Source organism: Leptodactylus fuscus, chromosome 1 (assembly GCF_031893055.1).
Source record: "Leptodactylus fuscus isolate aLepFus1 chromosome 1, aLepFus1.hap2, whole genome shotgun sequence".
NCBI lineage: Eukaryota > Metazoa > Chordata > Amphibia > Anura > Leptodactylidae > Leptodactylus > Leptodactylus fuscus.
Genome location: NC_134265.1, coordinates 249,081,446 through 249,101,579, shown reverse-complemented (window position 1 = coordinate 249,101,579; position 20,134 = coordinate 249,081,446). Strand labels below are relative to the sequence as shown.

Genomic DNA, 20,134 nt, shown 5'->3' with positions numbered 1-20,134 from the left:
GTCTCAGCTTCCCACTGATATCCAGCATACTGAACATGATTGTTTGTGCTATTCTAGCAAGGAATCATGGCATGGAAAATAAGAGATATCTGATAAAATGGACTGGATGCAGTATGCGAATGAGCCATACTCATTCCATGCCATAGTGTCATTTAGTCTTATGTGTTCACAGCCGGTTAATGGATTTATTTCTAGGCAGGGAGCAATCTTAGATACAAGCAGCTGCCCCTCTTCTATAATTTCTTACCTCTGTGCCATACAATTACAGTACATCTTTCTTACATGTGTTTAAACATCTAGTAACTGAGCAGAACGAGAAATAATAATCGGTGAATTTTGCTATTTCAGTTCTGCCTCCAGTATTTGTCAGTATGTGAGAATGGCTAGTACTGGCCAATGCATGCAGTCATATTGGCTGACCCTATGGCAGTGGCGGATCCAGGGTTTGCGGGGCCCTGGGCAATTGACTTTGGCGGGGCCCTACGCGCAGCGTGCTGCAGCAAATTAGGCCCCGCCCACTTTTATGTTGACTCCGCCCATTCTCATTCATTTTTCATGTGATTCCACACAGTATAATCCTCCTACAGTCACCCGTAAATTATATGTTCCCCCTCCATCTCTCCCCATTTTCATATACACCCTTCATCTACCCCTAGTTTCATGTCCCCCCCTCTATCTCTGTCCCCAGTTTCATGCCATTCTCCCCCTTTATCTGCCCACAGTTTCATGTCCCCCCCCGTCTCTGCCCCAGTGTCATGCCATTCTCCCCCCCTTCATCTGCCCCAGTGTCATGCCATTCTCCCCCCCTTCATCTGCCCCAGTGTCATGCCATTCTCCCCCCTTCATCTGCCCCTGTGTCATGCCATTCTCCCCCCCCTTCATCTGCCCCAGTGTCATGCCATCCCCCCCTTCATCTGCCCCAGTATCATGCCATTCTCCCCCCTTCATCTGCCTCAATGTCATGCCGTTCTCCCCCCCTTCATTTGCCCCAGTGTCATGCCGTTCTCTCCCCCTTCATTTGCCCCAGTGTCATGCCGTTCTCGCCCCTTCATCTGCCCCATTGTCATGCCGTTCTCCCCCCTTCATCTGCCTCAGTGTCATGCCGTTCTCCCCCCCTTCATTTGCCACAGTGTCATGCCGTTCTCTCCCCCTACATCTGCCCCAGTGTCATGCCGTTCTCCCCCCTTCATCTGCCTCAGTGTCATGCCGTTCCCCCCCCCTTCATTTGCCACAGTGTCATGCCGTGCTCCCCCCTCCATCTGCCCCAGTGTCATGCTGTCCCCCCCCTCCATCTGCCCCAGTGTCATGCCGTTCTCCCCCCTCCATCTGCCCCAGTGTCATGCTGTTCTCCCCCCCTCCATCTGCCCCAGTGTCATGCTGTTCCCCCCTCCCCTTCATTTTCCCCCCAGTTTCTTTGGGCCCCCTCCATCTCTGTCCCCAGTTTCATGCCGTTCTCGCCCCACCACCTTCATGTTCTCCAGTGTCATGCTGTTCCTCCCCTCCCCTTCATTTGCCCCCCAGTTTCATGGGCCCCCTTCATTATGTTCCACCTTAATATTTAATACAAAACAAACACTTACACTCACCTTCCATCACTCACCTTCCATCGTTCCCCTGACGCTCCTCTCTCTCACTCCAGTGCAGTCACATACGTGATGCAGGAGCTGTGACCTCAGCTCCTGCTTAGCTCCGGCCTGGCTTGCGTGTGTAAGCGTGATGTGATGACGTCATCGTGCCTACACATGCAAGCCGGGCCGAAGCTTTAAAGCAGGAGCTGATCTCACAGCTCCTGCATCGCGTATGTATTCCAGCTCATCGGCGGACGGACGCCGATGAGCTGAAATCGTGACAGGCAAGTGCCGGGGGGCCCCCAGAGGCTCTGCGGGCCCCGGCACTTGCCCAACTATGCCGACTCCGAGGCTGACCGGGACCATTTTGTTAGGGCCGGGCCGCGGGGCCCCGCTAAGCGCGGGGCCCCGGGCAGTTGCCCGGCTCGCCCGGCCCTGGATCCGCCCCTGCCCTATGGGCCAAATAAGCTACACTGACAATGTTTTGCTGCACTGATTACAATGGATACTAACTGTGTTACTGGGGGACCCACCTATCACCTTCAACACACTAAAGCTGGTTAAAAATCTCTTATATAATTTCCTAAACATATTACCTTTGCCATCTGGTGCACTGGGGTGAGACAATTTATGATAGACAACCTTCCACTGTCAGAAAGGAGAAAATGGGAAAGGTAAATGCTGCACAAATGTTCAGATGGGAAATGGTTAATCAGGAGAGATTATGTAAGGGATCCAAGCTGAACTTTTGCACCAAGGCCTTTTGGTATGTCTCTTGTTCATACAGATTTCTGTAGGGCATCAAAAATATTAAATTCTTATATAAAAGTCTTCATTAGTTCTGTAATGTCTCTTTGGTCCAGGATTCAGCATTACCTGTCACTGACCTGATGTAAATTGCCACCAGTATGGTTCCTACTACATGCGCCCCTTCCTCCATGTTGTGTCATAAGAGTTAAGACAGCTCTAAATAATGAGAAATATGTAGATTCCCTTTGCTTAAGGATCAGGGGGCAGCCAATACTTTCTTGTATCATACAAGTAACAGAAGGGGGCGCATTCATATCAGATAGCAACCGTACTGCAGGATTGCACATAGATATGGTCAGAATTTTCTGAAGCAACATCCATATTGTTATATCATACCAAGTGTGTTGAAGCTACTTGATTTAAAGATGAAAGAGAGACTTTTGTACTGAAGTATAATAATTTTTAGTAAAAGAAAAACCAGTGCCAAATAATGCTAAATATACTGAACTAGAGTCGCACTAAATAGATGACTCATTTTTCAGCATAAAAATGTGCAGTTAATAGACAGTATTTAGTGCAGGAAATAAATTGCTCCTAGAAAAAATCCATAATATCACATTGGCCGTGTTCACACAATCTAAAAAATAAGTCATAATTTGATGTGCATTTGAACTGGAATCTTGGCAGAAATCTAAAGGTGACCCTTGGATTCCCGCCATGGTTTTCTAGTCTATACTGCCAAAGATGCTTCAATGGGGCCGATCAGCTTGTGGCTACCTGCAGCGATTCTGCCACTGTTTATTTGCAGGAACTATGGCATGGAATTGACATGTTCATTTGTTCTCTCTGTGATACAGATTTCAATTCACAGCTCAACAAATTCAGCTAGTTTAATCTTAGACTCTTTCATTTCATCCAAAATAATAGGATATAGTATGCATATATATATAAAATTTGCATGTGACCATAACCAGAAAGTCCAAGTCCAAGAATATTTATATATATATATATATATATATATATATATATATATATATATATATATATACTATGAGGAAAAAACACAGCAAAAGCACTTGGGTTTATCACTGCTATTCCACTGCGATTTTTATATTTACATCCGAATTTCAGGAAATATTCGATTTGCATAGAATCCAGATTTCCTCATGCTTCGTGGCAACGAATCACATCTTTTCCTAAATTGGCTTGATGGACATGTTAGAACATGAGGCAAAGAACTGGGAATGCGGGATCACCCATAATGCAATGCGTGCAGCCAATCAGCACTCAGCCAGCCCTGATTGGCTCTACCTATGGTATTGTGGTGAAGGCTAAAACTAGAGATGAGCGAGTAGGTATTTGATCAAATACTACGGTATTCAAAATATTCGTACTCGATTGAATATTACTAGCTATTTGCAGTAAATATTCGATTCAGAGCCAGCGTTGATTGGCTGAATACTATACAGTGTATAGCATTCGGCAAATCAATGCTGGTTCTGCAGCAGGCTCGTCCTTGCTAGTCAGGAGAGCTGGCAGCTTGCTGTTACGAGCGAGCTTACTTTTTCTCATAGGAATGAACTGACCAGCGTTGATTGGCCAGTGTACAACATTTGGCCAATCAATGCTGGTTCTGCCGGAGGCTTGTCTGTGAGGAGGCGGAGTCTAAGATAAGACCACAGCAGTCTCCATTGTGGTCTGATTTTAGACTCCTCCTCCTCATACACAAGCCTCCGGCAGGACCAGCGTTGATTGGCCGGATGCTGTACACTGGCCAATTCATTCCTATGTGGTGTCCTTAGCAGCTACAGGACACCACACTACCCGATGGTGTCTCGCTAGACATCCAGGCTGGAGACTTTGTGCTAGGCCATGTTGCTATGGTAACGTGTAAACTATAGGGTAGTGCGACGTCCTAAGCAGCTACACCACTATGCAGGCTCTATGCAGCCACAAAATAGCTGTTTTCTAACGTAATTCACCGCAAATTAATTAGGATCGAATCGAAACTTTTCGCAACATTCAGCGAATTTTTTAAAAATTCGCTCATCTCTAATTCTGACCTTATATCTATATAAATCTATGGATGTAATATCCAAATTTGATTATGAACTGAACTACAACTCCCAGCATGTTTTGCCACCCGTAGAGACAAGTAATAGTAGGTTGTGCTTGTACTTGTTGTGTACTTGTTGTTCCTCACACCCACACGAGCCTCCAGCACTAATCCTCAGCTGACATTGTCCAGAAAATGGATGTTTATAGCTTTCTGTTAATATTATTCCAGCTCATATTAATCATTCTACTTTGTCGGTAATTTTAGCAGATGGAAAGTATAATGACTCGGAAATGAATACAGAAAAAGTGAAGGAAAATTTCTGAAATGGAAAAAACGAAATTAAGTTACGATAGTCGTGTGCATTCAATAACATACTCTGCTATGTAAATTACTCATCAGGAGAACAGAATGGTAGTCTGGCTTGTTTAATAGGACAAGGTGGAGTTTTCCATCCTATACAGCTGGGTTAATTGATATTTCCGTATGATGCTTATTAGTGGCACTATGTGCATTCATGTTTGTGTTTTTTATACATATGTCATTCTCCATAATGTATAGTCGGCCACACTTTAAAAACTAAGGTTCTCTTTGAATTATGAGTAGCGCAGATGTATAGTTGTATCTTTATGAATGAATCCTACCCAGAGTCTAGGACATTATCAGCACCAAGGTCTTTGCATCCAGATTATTCAGAGGGCTTGTGATGTGGGTGTGCTTTAGATGGTGCATAGGCACAAGCCTATTTTCTTACATTATTCCATTTCTACATTGGCTTTAAAATGCACAATAAAATCCTTTGTGAATTCTGGAGACTCCACTAAGTAGAACTGCAACAACTGTGAGAACAAATGAGAGACATTTTGAAAATGTGTTTCCAAAATCCCATTTTTTTTCCTCAGACTGGTGACTGATAATCCATTCTTAAAGGGGTTATGCCATAGAGAGCATTTACCCTCTAGGCATAAGATAGAGGATAAATAGCTGATCAGTGGGGGTCTATAGACTGTATGAAAAAGAAAACCTCGAAGATTTCTTCAAAGGAGACTATTCTCTATCACAGAGGCCTCTTCTCATTGCTTGCGCTACAAACTTCTCTAACTTCACCAAGTCCAAAATAAAGGCCTATATTTATTAAAGTGGTTATGCTATGAAGAATATTTATCCTCTATCCATAAGATAGAGGATAAAAAGCTGATCGGTGGGGGTCTGGCCACTGAGACCTGAACGCATCATGGCTTAATATAGGTGTGGCCCTGCTGGATGGGAGGCATCCATACTTGCTTTCAGTTTAATGGGAGCTCCAATGATAGTTGACTGCTATACCTCAGCTATTTCTGGTGCTCACAATGTTGTACAGCAGTCGATTATCTTTGGAGCTCCCATTGAAGTAAAAGCAAGTGCAGATGCCTCCCATTCAGCACGGGCACATCTACATTCAATCTAGCTACATTCAGGTCTCAGTGGACAGACCCTCACAGATCAGATACTTATCCTCTCTCCTATGTATGCAAGATAAACATTCTTTGTGGCATAACCACTTTAATAAATGTGGGCTTTTATTTTGAACTTGGTGAACTTAAAGAGGACCTTTCATCAGATCGGGCACATGCAGTTATATATACTGCTGGAAAGCTGACAGTGTGCTGAATTCAGCGCACTATTGGCTTTCCCGATCTGTGCCCGGTGTAAAGCGCTATCGGTTCCGGTACCGTAGCGCTTTAGTGCTCACACAGCTCGTCCATAGACGAGTATTATCAGGAGCGGGAGGGGGGAGTTACTCCCCGCTCCACAGTACAGCGTGATAGGTGCTGCTGGGCAGAAGGGCGTCCCTGGCTAAGTGTCAGAAACACCCTTCTGACTGTACAGCCCTTATTCTTGGCTCACAATCACATTGGTGCTTGCTATTGCCTTGTGCGTACTGGCGTTTCTCTTGCTGTTTGTTACTTGTATTCTTATTCTTGACCTCTGTCCTACTCTTTGACTATTCTCTTGGATTTTGATTCTGTACTGCCTTGCTCGACTGTTACTGGACCCTTGGCTAGCTGATCTCCCTTTTTGTTGTTTGTCTTGTCTGTGTTCTGTGTTGTCACTTATATAGGAAGGGCCTGTCGACCAGTTGCCACCTATTGCTTAGGATAGGACAAGCAAAAAGGAAGGGACAGTGTGTGTGTGGGGGGGGATTCAGCTCAGAGCTCACTGTCTATTTTGTCCCTCCCCCCAGGGTTCACCAGCAGCTACCAGGGAATTGCTCCTATTACAATCCCCTTACAATTATACTGCAAAAAGTCATGCCAACCTTTTTTGTTGGTCCTGCCACATTTCTCAAGTACAGAATATGCTTTGACTATACAAACCATTTTTAGAGCGGTCTTACAGGTTTTTTTTATTGATCCCTTCTGTACACAGCAACCTTTCTTGAAAATAGTGAGGGGGGTTTTATGTTCCATAGGTCAACACCAATAAGTTTTTGTTTGCACTAATATTTTTTTAATAATTTGATCAAATATTATAACACAGTAAAGTCTATCATTTCCAGCTTTCCAAACGTAATTGTTTCTCTGCTTTATTAAAAAATGATTTAACTAAATTGGATGGAAAGGGCAAGATTGTAAGCTGTATAAGTAATTGGTGGCACAGGGCACAGCTTATTTCCTCATATTGAAATATTACCCAGGCAAACTTTGCACAATGAAAACACAACTCGTTTTCATCAAGTGTTTATAGTCCATTTCACAAAGCGTATTCAAGATCAAAGGGAGCAGATAAGAACCATGAATGACAGCTTCAGACATAAATCATTGGTACAAATAAAGCAGAGCATCACTGAACAAAGTCATATTATTTTTAATTTTACAACAATCATAACGTCCAAATATCCATATAAATTCTTATTAATGAGATAGATTGCTTCTGCTGGGGACAGCTATCTGATGCACACTGCTCTGTATGCAGATTTGTCTGATAATAAACCCTGCAGCATTTCTCTTGGTGGAAAATGATTCTCAAGCGATTCGCAGATTATCTATTTGTCATGCCTGAGTGCTGCCTGCAACAGCAGTTTGCTAATGTGCTATTAGTCAGTGTTATTAACCCATGTAAATGATTGAAAGGTATACCCATTTGATGAAAGAAATAATCTTCCTGTTGGAGAACCAGTGTCAACTCTAAAGAAGTCTCAATGAATAAGAGGTTTTCTGGGTTATACATAAGAAATGGGCACCATGATCAAATCAAGAAAATTCTGTTCAGAAAATAATCTATTTCTAATACAGTGAAATATTACACAACTGTATCAGGCAGTCTGTCACCAAGAAACTTGTATCAAACCATCCACATTGCATATCAGACATGTATGCTGAGCCCCATAATACCATTAGAAAGTCCAATGAATGCAAAATGGACTGGAATTTTCTAATAGGCAAAAAATGTTCAAGTGCAATGGAGGGAATTGCAGATGCTCCATAGTATTCAGGTTTAAAACACATGGCACATCCCATTGCACTTAAACCTCATTTACATATTTGTAAAAACATTTTTTTAAGGACATGCTGCATATATTGAACTGTTTGTAGGTATGAGGGGCTTAGCTTAAAATGCACAGTAACTGTTCCATGATGGCAGTCTCCCTTTAAAGTCACTGCATTGCAGCGCTAGAGTCCTGGGTTTGAATCCTGCCAAGGACAACATCTGCAAGGAGTTTGTATGTTCTCCCTGTGTTTGAGTTGATTTCCTCCGTACTCCAAAGACACACTGATAGGGCAAAATGTAGATTGTGAGCCCTATATGGGGCTCATAATCTACGTTAAAAGAAAAAAAGAAGGGTTTGGAATCATGTAGAATAGTTGTGAAACTTATAGAAAATGCTTCCATTTTATTGCTATGTTGCTTAAAAGTATAAAAGAGTATTCATAACTAGAGATGAGCGAACAGTAAAATGTTCGAGGTTCGATATTCGTTTCGAGTAACCCCTCAATATTCGACTACTCGAATCGAATATCGAACCCTATTATAGTCTATGGGGGGAAAATGCTCGTTTCAGGGGTAGGCAACGTTCGATCAAATTATACTTACCAAGTCCATGAGTGAGGGTCGGGTTGGATCCTCCGAGCAGTCTTCTCCTTGCAGCGTCCCCGCGGCGTCTTCCGGCTCTTCATTCACTCTGCCAGGCATCGGGCCTGGGCAGAGCCGCCTGCGCATGCTCGGGAAGCTGCACGGAGAAGACTTCTAAAGGTAGGACAAGAACCAACGTTGATTGGCCGACTGTATAGCATTCGGCCAATCAATGCTGGTTCTGCATCAAACTTTTACATTCGAACAGCGAGTGGTACTCTATCGAGTACGAGTATTTCGAATACCGTAGTATTTGATCGAATACCTACTCTATCGAGTACTACTCGCTCATCTCTATTCATAACCTAAATGGTCAGCAAACTGTGCAGGAATCAACAAGAAAGGAAATGATATGAAACTGTATATCTTATCTGCTCTAGTTGGGCTCTTCCCTGCTCCTCGGGTCAAGCGCCCAGCACCCAGCAAACCCAGGTAAATGCTAGGGACCATTGACCTCATGGGTTCCACTGCTCAGCTGAGAATGGAAAACATCAGCTTTATTAACAAAGCAGCTTTATGCTAAGACCCCACATTGTGGAAATGCAGCTTTTCTGAATTTTCTCAAAAGTTTGTAAGAAATAGAATGGAAGAATGGCACAATGTCTGTAAGAAATAATAATGAAACTTTATGGGAATACTCATATTTGCTAAAACAGACAGGTTTGAATTTTTATTAGGTACAAAGAGACAAACAGACGGGGTTCCCTTCACTTTTTCTTTATTGTCACTTTCCCCTTCAAGCAGAGACATAATGAACCAGAAATAGGAGTCTCCTGTTCCTGTCAACTAAATCAAGTAATCTATAGAGCCAGCTAAAGGGGACTGACAAAATTGGATAATTCCTTACACCCTTGAAAAATGGCACTGATAATGAAAGTTATTGTCATACTTTGCTTTTTTTTTATACATCTTACCATTTCCTTCATTCATATCTATAGTTGTTTTATACAATTGTGCCTTTAAAAAGAAACCTCAATTGATTTTGAGATATAGAGTGTTACAATTTAGCTTCAAGGGTGTCATCTAAGCTCCCACGGTACAAGATACATGAAAAATCAAAAGTGCAAAAAAAATAAAATAAAATGCAGCAACATCTGCAACAAAATACCCTACATGGAGCCTTAGCCTTAATATAGAAATATGAGTATAACTATAGTCTATGTATTTCCCATTCTTTCTGTTACTATTATTGGCTTTGGCTCAAAAAAGCAGTAAAATCTACAACAAAAAAAGTTATATTTCTGCAAGGTGGCGCATCAGCCTAAGGCTTAGTCCTCATATAGCAAGCTGCAGCCAAAAAGCGCTGTGGAAAAGACCGCGGCAGAAATGCATCACACTTTTTTCCGCCTTTTTTTTTTCACAGAAAGCCCACAGCATTAAACTTTCTGCCTCTATTATATGTATGTGGAAAACACCTGCATTTCCGTAGGTATAATTCCCATGCTGCGATTTACAAAAACATAAACATTTTTGAAATGGTAGCATTTCCACTGCAGATTTTTTTTTTGCACTGTTTTGATCACATCCACTTTGCAGGTGACGTAAAATGCAATGTTTTTTTGCCACGGCTTTCCACCATGGCCGAGAAGCTGCATTATTGCAACGTGGGGTACCGGTCTAAAGAGTTTTTCAGTGTAAATAGAAAACCCAGGCATGGTTGGGATGGTGAAAAACAAAAAAAGAAGATAATCACCTACCCCTTTCATTCAGACATCATGTGTTCTGTTTCCTTTGGGTCCAGCCAGATGATAAGTCCTGTCACATCATCAGTACCCCACATGTGACTGCTAAGGTCAATGAAAGCTTGCAGCAGTGATGGGAGCTTTAGCACTTTCATTCCAGCATCAGAGGGAATGGGGTACACACCACCCAAATGAAGGACTGTGTTAGGTCAGTATAACTTTTTGTTTGTTTTACCGCATACCTACCCTCCCCTGGGTTTTGCATTTAATCTGGAGAACCACTTTATTCCTTTTTATCATCTTTGTAAAACCATCAGGACATCCGGAGATGCATTTATGTGTTCACAGACTTTGATGTTGTTTAAAAGTTAACTTTCTTCCCTTCCAAATAATGAATACAATTACATGTTATTATCAATTTTTATTATTAAACTCTAAAACTTGGTCTTCTGAGTGGCGCCACAAGTGTCTTTTCAAATCCTTAGTGCTAGAGTCAATGAAGACCAAATAAAGACTTGCAGAAAGTAATTTAGCAAAAGATTAGCGATAAGCAGTTATATATTTGAGATATTAATTTTTAATATAAATGAAAGAAGCTCATTTTTGCTGAAATTGTTTTTGCCTCAAAAATTAATATAATATCTTTTTATATTTTCCCATTTACACACCTTAAAAAAGACTTGTTGGACAAAAAAAAAAATAATTTATTTATTACCGCTTCCTATTTGTCATTTGATTTACAATATAATCATGTTTAAGCTATTGAATTGTTAGTTATTTGTTTTGGGGGGTTATTCTTAGTCTTCAAAGTTAAAAAATTCATATTTTTTCGTTGTCTTTCATTTACAATAAAGGATTGTTTCCTGAATGAAATCTGTGATATATTAATAAATATAACATCTGTAGAATGCTGTGAAATATGTCGGAGCTATATAAATGATTAAAGATAATCAAATGGGAAATATTAAAAATAATATGATGCTCTATATTGTTTACACTGGTCTACTTTTTGTCTTCCTTTGAGAAGAGTTTTTTTTTTTTTACTTTGTTTACTAATTTAGTTTTTGTTTTTTTTTAGTTTAGTACACATAAAATTTTAGCTGACATTCTTTATGGTTTCATTAAGAAAACAGGTGGCCTAAAGGGACAACCTAATAGGTTTTTAAGAGAGCTGCCATTGATTTATTGAAACTCATGATTTAAACTCAACAAATAAAAAAAAAATAATATATATATATATAGACTATATATATAGTTTCAACCTTTTTTGTTTTGTGCATATATATATATATATATATATATATATATATATATATATATATATATATGTGTGTGTGTGTGTTCTGAAAAGGTTGATAGTAGATTAATCAACACAAAGCTGTGATATATATAAGCTTATATACAATACATATATATATATATATATATATATACACACACACACACACATATGTACAGTATATATATATTTAAATATTTACACATATATATATATATATATATCCTGTTTCCCGGAAAAAAAGACAGTGTCTTATATTAATTTATCTTCCTTGGCGGAGCACCAACATGACTGCCCTCCTGGACTGATTGTAGGTGGTCCAGGAGGTGAAGGGGGGTTGTCTTATTTTCGGGGAAACAGGATATATATATATTTATATATATATATATATATATATATATATATTTACTGATTTATCACTTCTTTGTGTTGATTAATCTACTATCAGCCTTTTTAGAACATGGGGAGGTTAACTGTAGCTTCTATTAGACCGTCCATAAAAAAAATCTCCTTTCACATTATCTACCTTATCTATCATCTCATCAGTTCTCTACATGCATTTACATACATTACCCGGTAAAGATTTCAAGAAAAAATGTAAAGTATATTTGCGTTTTGTAAATTTGACGTTGGAATTGCTTTTAATACATTTTAGTCACCGCTTAGTAATTTAATAGCATAAACAGCACACTAAAGTAATAAAAGCTACTGAATGAAGCCAATGAAAGAAATCAATTATATAATGTAAGCGTATGGGAATAGTAAGTCATATGCATACTTATAGTTTGCCTTGTAAAAACATGTGAAATGAGGATTCTTGCACATGGTATCCAACTTTGCTATATTGTTCATGACAGCTCTAGACATTAGATACAATACTTAAGAAAGTTGGGATTAATTTAACAGATTGTTCTATGGTGGGCCGGACTTCTTTTCGCTTGAATTCCTTTAAACCTTCCTGTTGAGTGCTTTTGTTGCTTTTTAATTTTTTATTGTTTTCTTAGCTTAACCTGCAGCTGACCCATACTGATTTCATTTGACACTGTGCCAGTTTATAGTAATGCATTTTCTGACACTGTGTAGAAATCATTCTGTCAGCTTGGTGTCTTCAGCGTCAGCTCTAACAGCGATATCCCTTGGTGAGGACCAAAGAACGGCTTCACATCTTCTTTAATTAATATCACCAGGCTAACAGATTTAACAGATCCTAAGTTCTATAAAAGGATTGTGAAAAAAAAGTCCAAGAACTGGTAAAATTCTTTTCTACGAAGGACACAATTGCAAGTGTGATGCATCAAAGAAGTTTACTGTCGTGTTAAGATTTTTGACAGACATAAGATCAGTAAAAGACTATTTTGTAAAGAAATTGCGTCAACGCTAATATTATCAGTGTAGAATTATAAAAACCATCCACTGCTCTAGTTCTTCGTGTTAACCTTTTCCAAACTGCTTTGCATAGCATTTCTGAAAGTCATAACATAAAAACTTCAAAGACAATCATTTTGCATCCTGTTATAACTTTTATCTCATGGCATGGATGACGTCAGCCATAGCCATTAAAGTAAAGTACCTTACATCCGCTTTCTTTGGTTTATAGAAAATCTTAAACTTGTTACATGTAAAATGCAGTGAAATCTACAGGCAGCATGTTATAGACCAGGAGGAGCTGAGCAGATGTATATTTGTGGGAGAGATTCAGTATATGCTTGGTCATAGAAATGAGCTGTCAATCCCTCATAGGATCACCTCCTTGACTTCTCAGCAAAGAGAGAAAGGAGATTCCAATGGCCAAATTGAAGGTTATGCTGAATTTATTTATTATCTATAAATTAATTTGCTTATCTCCTTCTGTTCTTTAACATGCTGCCTACAGATTAGACAGCATTTTTCATTTCAAAGATTCGCTTTAAGTCTCTGACACTAGGTTCACACCTGCGTTCAGCACTCCGTTCTGTGCTTTCCGTCTTCTACATGCAAGAAGATGGAAAGCACAGACCGGGTCCGGCTGTGAGCAGCGGTGAGCGTTTTATGCTCTCCGCCGCGAAACAGTTTTTTTTTTAATCCGGACACAGAGTACTGCATGTCCGACTCTGTGTCTGGATTAAAAAACCCGGTTTCGCGGCGGAGAGCGTAAAACGCTCACCGCTGCTCACGGCCGGACATCTTTCTCACCCATTCAAATGAATGGGTGAGAAAGACTCCTGCAGGTTTCTGTATCCTGCTCTGTTTTATGCAGGAAACAGAAACCTGCAGAACGGACACCTGGCTGCAGATGTGAATGAGCCCTGACTAGTTTTAACCTCTGCTAAGTGGATTAGTCTGCCTATTCTTCTTGAGATTTCCAGTGGAAGCAGAAAAGATGCCCATAAACTTTTAATAGCTTTAATCAAATGCATCTTCAACTGACAGCTATTCCTCCTGACTCCAACATAACATATATGCTTGGTTGTGCCAAGCATGTGTTCTTAAAAAGGACCTTTCACTACCTTCCCAATCCAAGTTCTTAGCACCTGTTAATAGATGGTGCTCCACTGATTTCAACACAATTTGATTTTTTTTCTAGCTCTTCCCCATTCCTGAATAACAAGTACAGGTAGTTTTGGTGCCTGATGTACTATTTAGAATCTGTAATGTCAGATGGGAGCTGTCAGGCAGGGGTCTGTAATTCAGAGCTCCAATCATAGACAGCCAGTGTCAGAGCTCAGAATAACACCCCTTACCTGTTCCTGCCTGACACCACCCTCCCGACAGTACAGAGTCTAAATAGCATATGATGCACCAAAACCAATAGAATCGATTGTTCACGAATGGTGGGGACTACAGAAAAAAATCCAACTGTGCCAGTATCCTATTAATTGATGCAAAAAGTTGGACTTGTTGGAGGTGGTAAAAGGTCCTCTTTAATGGATAAAGGCGAATAAGACGCTGCCAATTATCTCCCTAATACCTCTTTCCTCTACCATTATCTGTATAGGGAAAGTCAGTAAACCCACATGCACATCGGGTTTGGCCAATTTAGAAATGTGTCCATCTGGTGTGGACTTTGGACTTATTTATCAATCAACGTGAAGTTAAAACTGTTATCTTCCATGTGTCTAAATGTTTACTATGGCTCGCTCTGTATATAAAGAAATCCCAGTAGGTAACCACACTTTGAGGTCATTGCTAATGATGCAGAATACAACTAATTTCTAGAAAGAATATAAATAATCGCTCAATATTCTTTGAAACATATCCTGGAAGTTAGTATGGATTAGAAGTAGGACCAACTGCCACCGTTAATTAATTTGTTGTTAATACTGGTATTTAAGCATTACCGAAAGCTATGATTTCACTAAATTAGAACAGACAAGAAAAGCTTTTATAGAATGCAATTATACTGCATAGGAAAGCGCTTAACATATTCATCAGCAGTGATTGCCGTGTTTTCCTACTCACCACTTTATCTGATATTTTATAAGAAATCAGCAGATTGAATGATTTGGCATGGCAAAATGCATTATTTGCATCAAATGTAGCATAAAATAAAAGAAGACTGGAAAGTCACAGTATAACAAGTATATCTTAAGTTGAGCATAATAAACCTTGAGAGAAGGCAGCAGCAACAAGCAGCGTTTTGTTCTTTAATTGGATATTACAGATTGCACTTTTAATCAACCCACACAAATAATCTACTTCATTTCAGGCTTTCAAATCAAAGCAAAGATATTATCTGGAACAGCACGGATGAAAGTTTGCAGCTATAAAAGAAAGCACAGTACAAAACGCAGAAAACAGCTTCTGCTAATAACTTTACTTAAGGAATACATACTTTAGAAGAACACTAGGAACACCAAATAATAATGCTTGTCACTGTCAGTGCCTTCTACAAGGCTTCTTTACATCCATGGTCAGCATACTATCTAAGGGAAGCTAGACAACCAGCAGCCGGTTTACCGGGATTAGAGTCACAGTGAATTCATACGTCACTTCCATTTTCGAAAATGGAAAAAGAGTAGAATTTTAGAGCAGAGAATACAATTTTTAAAGATGTCTGCTATGTATGTATATTACTATCATCTATCTATCTATCTATCTATCTATCTATCTATCTATCTATCTATAGATCGATCTATCGAAAAGTTCAAACTAAGAAAGCACCAGCAAGATACGGGTGCCAGTCTCAAGGTAAAAGCAAGTCCCAATATGCAAAAAAAACAAAAATAGGTGGTAGATAGATGATAAATGATTGATAGATAGATAGATAGATAGATAGATAGATAGAGAGATACAGTAGATAGATAGATAGATAGATAGATAGATAGATAGATAGATAGATAGATAGATAGATAGATAGAGTCCTATGAAAAAGTTTGGGCACCCCTATTAATCTTAATCATTTTTAGTTCTAAATATTTTGGTGTTTGCAGCAGCCATTTCAGTTTGATATATCTAATAACTGATGGACACAGTAATATTTCAGGAGTAACATGCATTAAACCAAAATTTGACCGGTGCAAAAGTATGGGCAACCTTATCATTTTATTGATTTGAATACTCCTAACTACTTTTTACTGACTTACTGAAGCACAAAATTGTTTTTGTAACCTCACTGAGCTTTGAACTTCATAGCCAGATCTATCCAATCATAAGAAAAGGTATTTAAGGTGGCCAATTGCAAGTTGTTCTCCTATTTGAATCTCCTCTGAAGAGTGGCAGCATGGGCTACTTAAAACAACTCTCAAATTATCTGAAAACAAAGATTGTTCAACATAGTTGTTCAGGGGAAGGATACAAAAAGTTGTCTCAGAGATTTAACCTGTCAGTTTCCACTGTGAGGAACATAGTAAGGAAATGGAAGACCACAGGGACAGTTCTTGTTAAGCCCAGAAGTGGCAGGCCAAGAAAAATATCAGAAAGGCAGAGAAGAAGAATGGTGAGAACAGTCAAGGACAATCCACAGACCACCTCCAAAGAGCTGCAGCGTCATCTTGCTGCAGATGGTGTCACTGTGCATCGGTCAACAATACAGCACACTTTGCACAAGGAGAAGCTGTATGGTTGAGTGATGAGAAAGAAGCCATTTCTGCAAGCATGCCACAAACAGAGTCGCCTGAGGTATGCAAAAGCACATTTGGACAAGCCAGCTTCATTTTGGAAGAAGGTCCTGTGGACTGATGAAACAAAGATTGAGTTGTTTGGTCATACAAAAAGGCGTTATGCATGGTGTCCAAAAAAAACAGCATTCCAAGAAAAACACTTGCTACCCACTGTAATATTTGGTGGAGGTTCCATCATGCTTTGGGGCTGTGTGGCCAATGCCGGCACCGGGAATCTTGTTAAAGTTGAGGGTCACATGGATTCCACTCAGTATCAGCAGATTCTTGAGAATAATGTTCAAGAATCAGTGACGAAGTTGAAGTTACGCCGGAGATGGATATGTCAGCAAGACAATAATCCAAAACAACGCTCCAAATCGACTCAGGCATTCATGCAGAGGAACAATTACAATGTTTTGGAATGGCCATCCCAGTCCCCAGACCTGAATATCATTGAACATCTGTGGGATGATTCGAAGCGGGCTGTCCATGCTCGGCGACCATCAAACTTAACTGAACTTGAATTGTTTTGTAAAGAGGAATGGTCCAAAATACCTTCATCCAGGATCCAGGAACTGATTAAAAGCTACAGGAAGCGACTAGAGGCTGTTATCTTTGCAAAAGGAAGATCTACTAAATATTAATGTCACTTTTCTGTTGAGGTGCCCATACTTTTGCACTGGTCAAATTTTGGTTTATTGCATAGTGCACATTTTCTGTTAGTACAATAAACCTCATTTCAATCCTGAAATATTACTGTGTCCATCAGTTATTAGATATATCAAACTGAAATGGCTGTTGCAAACACCAAAATATTTAGAACAAAAAATGATTAAGATTAATAGGGGTGCCCAAACTTTTTCATAGGACTGTAGATAGACAGATAGATAGATATAGATAGATATAGATAGATATAGATAGATAGATAGATAGATAGATAGATAGATAGATAGAAGACAGACAGACAGACAGACAGACAGACAGACAGATAGATAGATAGATAGATAGATAGATAGATAGATAGATAGATAGATAAGCAAAAAAAAATACGTAGTGCTCCATTGGAAACAGTGAGAATTGTGGGTTTTATGGGTTTATTGCCCCATTTTTTGCATTTTTGTATGGGGCAATAAACCCGGAATCTTCACTACTACATAATCTTCATCTACACTAATTTTTTTGCCTATCTATCTATCTATCTATCTATCTATCTATCTATCTATCTATCATTTATCAAAAATCTTTGTAATAAAGTGATACAGTATATGCAATGTCATTAGTTGGTAATGCTCAATTTTTTATTTATTTTTTGTTATGGGGACATATGGTCAGTACCTAAGGCTTTCATCAATCCACTCCTACAGAGCTGCTCATCTATCTATCTGTCTATCTATCTATCTATCTATCTATCTATCTATCTATCTATCTATCTTTCTAGCTATCATCTCATATTAATCTATCTCATATTAATCTATCTAAAATCTCTTTATCGTACATTAATCTATCTATCTATCTATCTATCTATCTATCTATCTATCTATCTATCTATCTATCTCTATCTATCTATCTATCTATCTATCTATCTATCTATCTATCTATCTATCTATCATCTCATATAGCAGCAGTAGCAGATATTAATCCCTTACTCTGACTACCCCAGCACCTCTGCGATTACTTTTAAATCATTGTTTCCACTGTACTGATCTCTGTCTCTCTAGATATATACTGTATCACTGAAATTTCCCCATTGTGGGACTAGTAAAAGATTTTCTTATCTTATATTATATATATTTTAGAAGGCCCTCTCTACGGTTGTTAGCATATTCACAAAAGCAAATATAGCATCATCATTGCTTTCTATATCAAGGACTTTCTTTCATATCATATTACCTGACCCGCAATTGATGCTTGCAGGTCCTTCACTCTTAATTGCTTTGTCAAAATACACCATTAGGTGACAGCACTCATGTGAGCTGTATTAGCCAATAGAAACTCACAGGTCCTTGACTCTTAATAGCTTCCTTAACAATACAGCATCATTCACTCAGTGTTCTCTGTTATCACCCATTATCAGAAAAAAGCACTTACATAACCTGTATACTTGCATACTGTTGTTCTCTTTTATCATGCATTATCTGAGGACAACCATCTCATGGTCCATATCACTGCCATACAGTGTTATCAAAGAACAATTGTTCTCTGTTTTCATCCATTATGTGAAACTGTACTGACATAACCCATATACCCTCACCCACTATTGTTCACTGTTATCAGTCATTATCAGAAGATTGTATCCAAAGGATATGTACACAATGTATACACGTGTGTGTGTGTGTGTGTGTGTGTGTGTGTGTGTGTGTATATATATATATATATATATATATATATATATATATATATATATATACAGTTCATCACAAACATGGCCTGTATTACACCAGAATCGACATTCAATAGGTAGAGGATTTGCCACTTTTTACCTTTTTATTTGCCAGTGACAGCTTGTGCACTTCACTATATAATCCACCATGGCAAGGTAACGTAGAGTAGTCATCTATGCCAACCAATCACATTGGTACTTGGACAGATGACACCAGATTGGTTGCTATAGGTAACTGCCTCATTTTAATTTTCTAATACTTTAGATAAATCATCCTCCATTAAACCTTATGGTTTTTCAGCACATATTAAAGTTTTCAGTCCAAACTCTTGAAGAGCGGTGTTGACTTCAGGACTAGTCTAAGGAACATTAGGTGCTTTCTCTAGTATATAATAATTGTATACACCGTGATATGTGATTCTTTATTATCTTGTGAGATTTAATAATGCGAACTATAAGATGAATGGAGAACCTAATGGGGGAGATGTATTAAACTATCAAAAAGAAACATTGTCTTATTGGCCACAGTGACCAATAACAGCAGAGCTTTCATAAGAATAATAAAAATTGGTTCTTTTACCCAGTGTTAATAAATCTGCCCCAGTGTGTTCAATAACTTCCTTGTTTTAATTTTTCATATAGGGAGAATTATAGTTGTTCTAAGCTTTGCAGCTTTCAAATACCCTTGTGGTGAAGGCTAGATTGGTATTAATAATAGCAAATGTCAAACAGTATTTACTTGATATTTCTATGAGATCTCCATTGAGTAAAGTTATATTGTGTGCATACAAACGTAGTGAAAGTGTTAATAAAAGAACATCTCTGATGAACATCATGGAAGTTACACTCTATAAATGAAAGGACAGTGACCTTTTCTTTTCTCACTCTTGACGAAAAAGGCAAAAAAGACAACAATGCAGAACGGCTGACATTTTAGTGTGGAACTGATTGAACAAAGTTCTAGTTTAACCCTGGTAGTAAAGAAGCAGAAATATAAAGACAACGAAATGTAGGTGAAATGGAAATGTAGAAAAAAACAGGACAAAGGTTCCTGGAGGCAGTCTCCTGTAAAGCATCATTGTTTTACACCATCCATATCATCTATGATTTTGGCAAATTTTAATCTTCAGGTCTCCTTGAATTAGACTTTTCCAAATCCTATATCTACCGTACATTCATGTAGGCTGGATTGACAAACCAACCTAATGCTCCTCAAGAAATTCATTAA

The 20,134-nt window shown here is 38.9% G+C and overlaps 1 protein-coding gene across 2 annotated transcripts in view; it reads left to right on the top strand.

Annotated features, from left to right (window-relative positions):
- UNC5C (unc-5 netrin receptor C) overlaps window positions 1-20,134 on the top strand; it is a 325,165-nt gene that overhangs the window by 97,434 nt on the left and 207,597 nt on the right. The gene's annotated exons all lie outside the window — the stretch shown is intronic.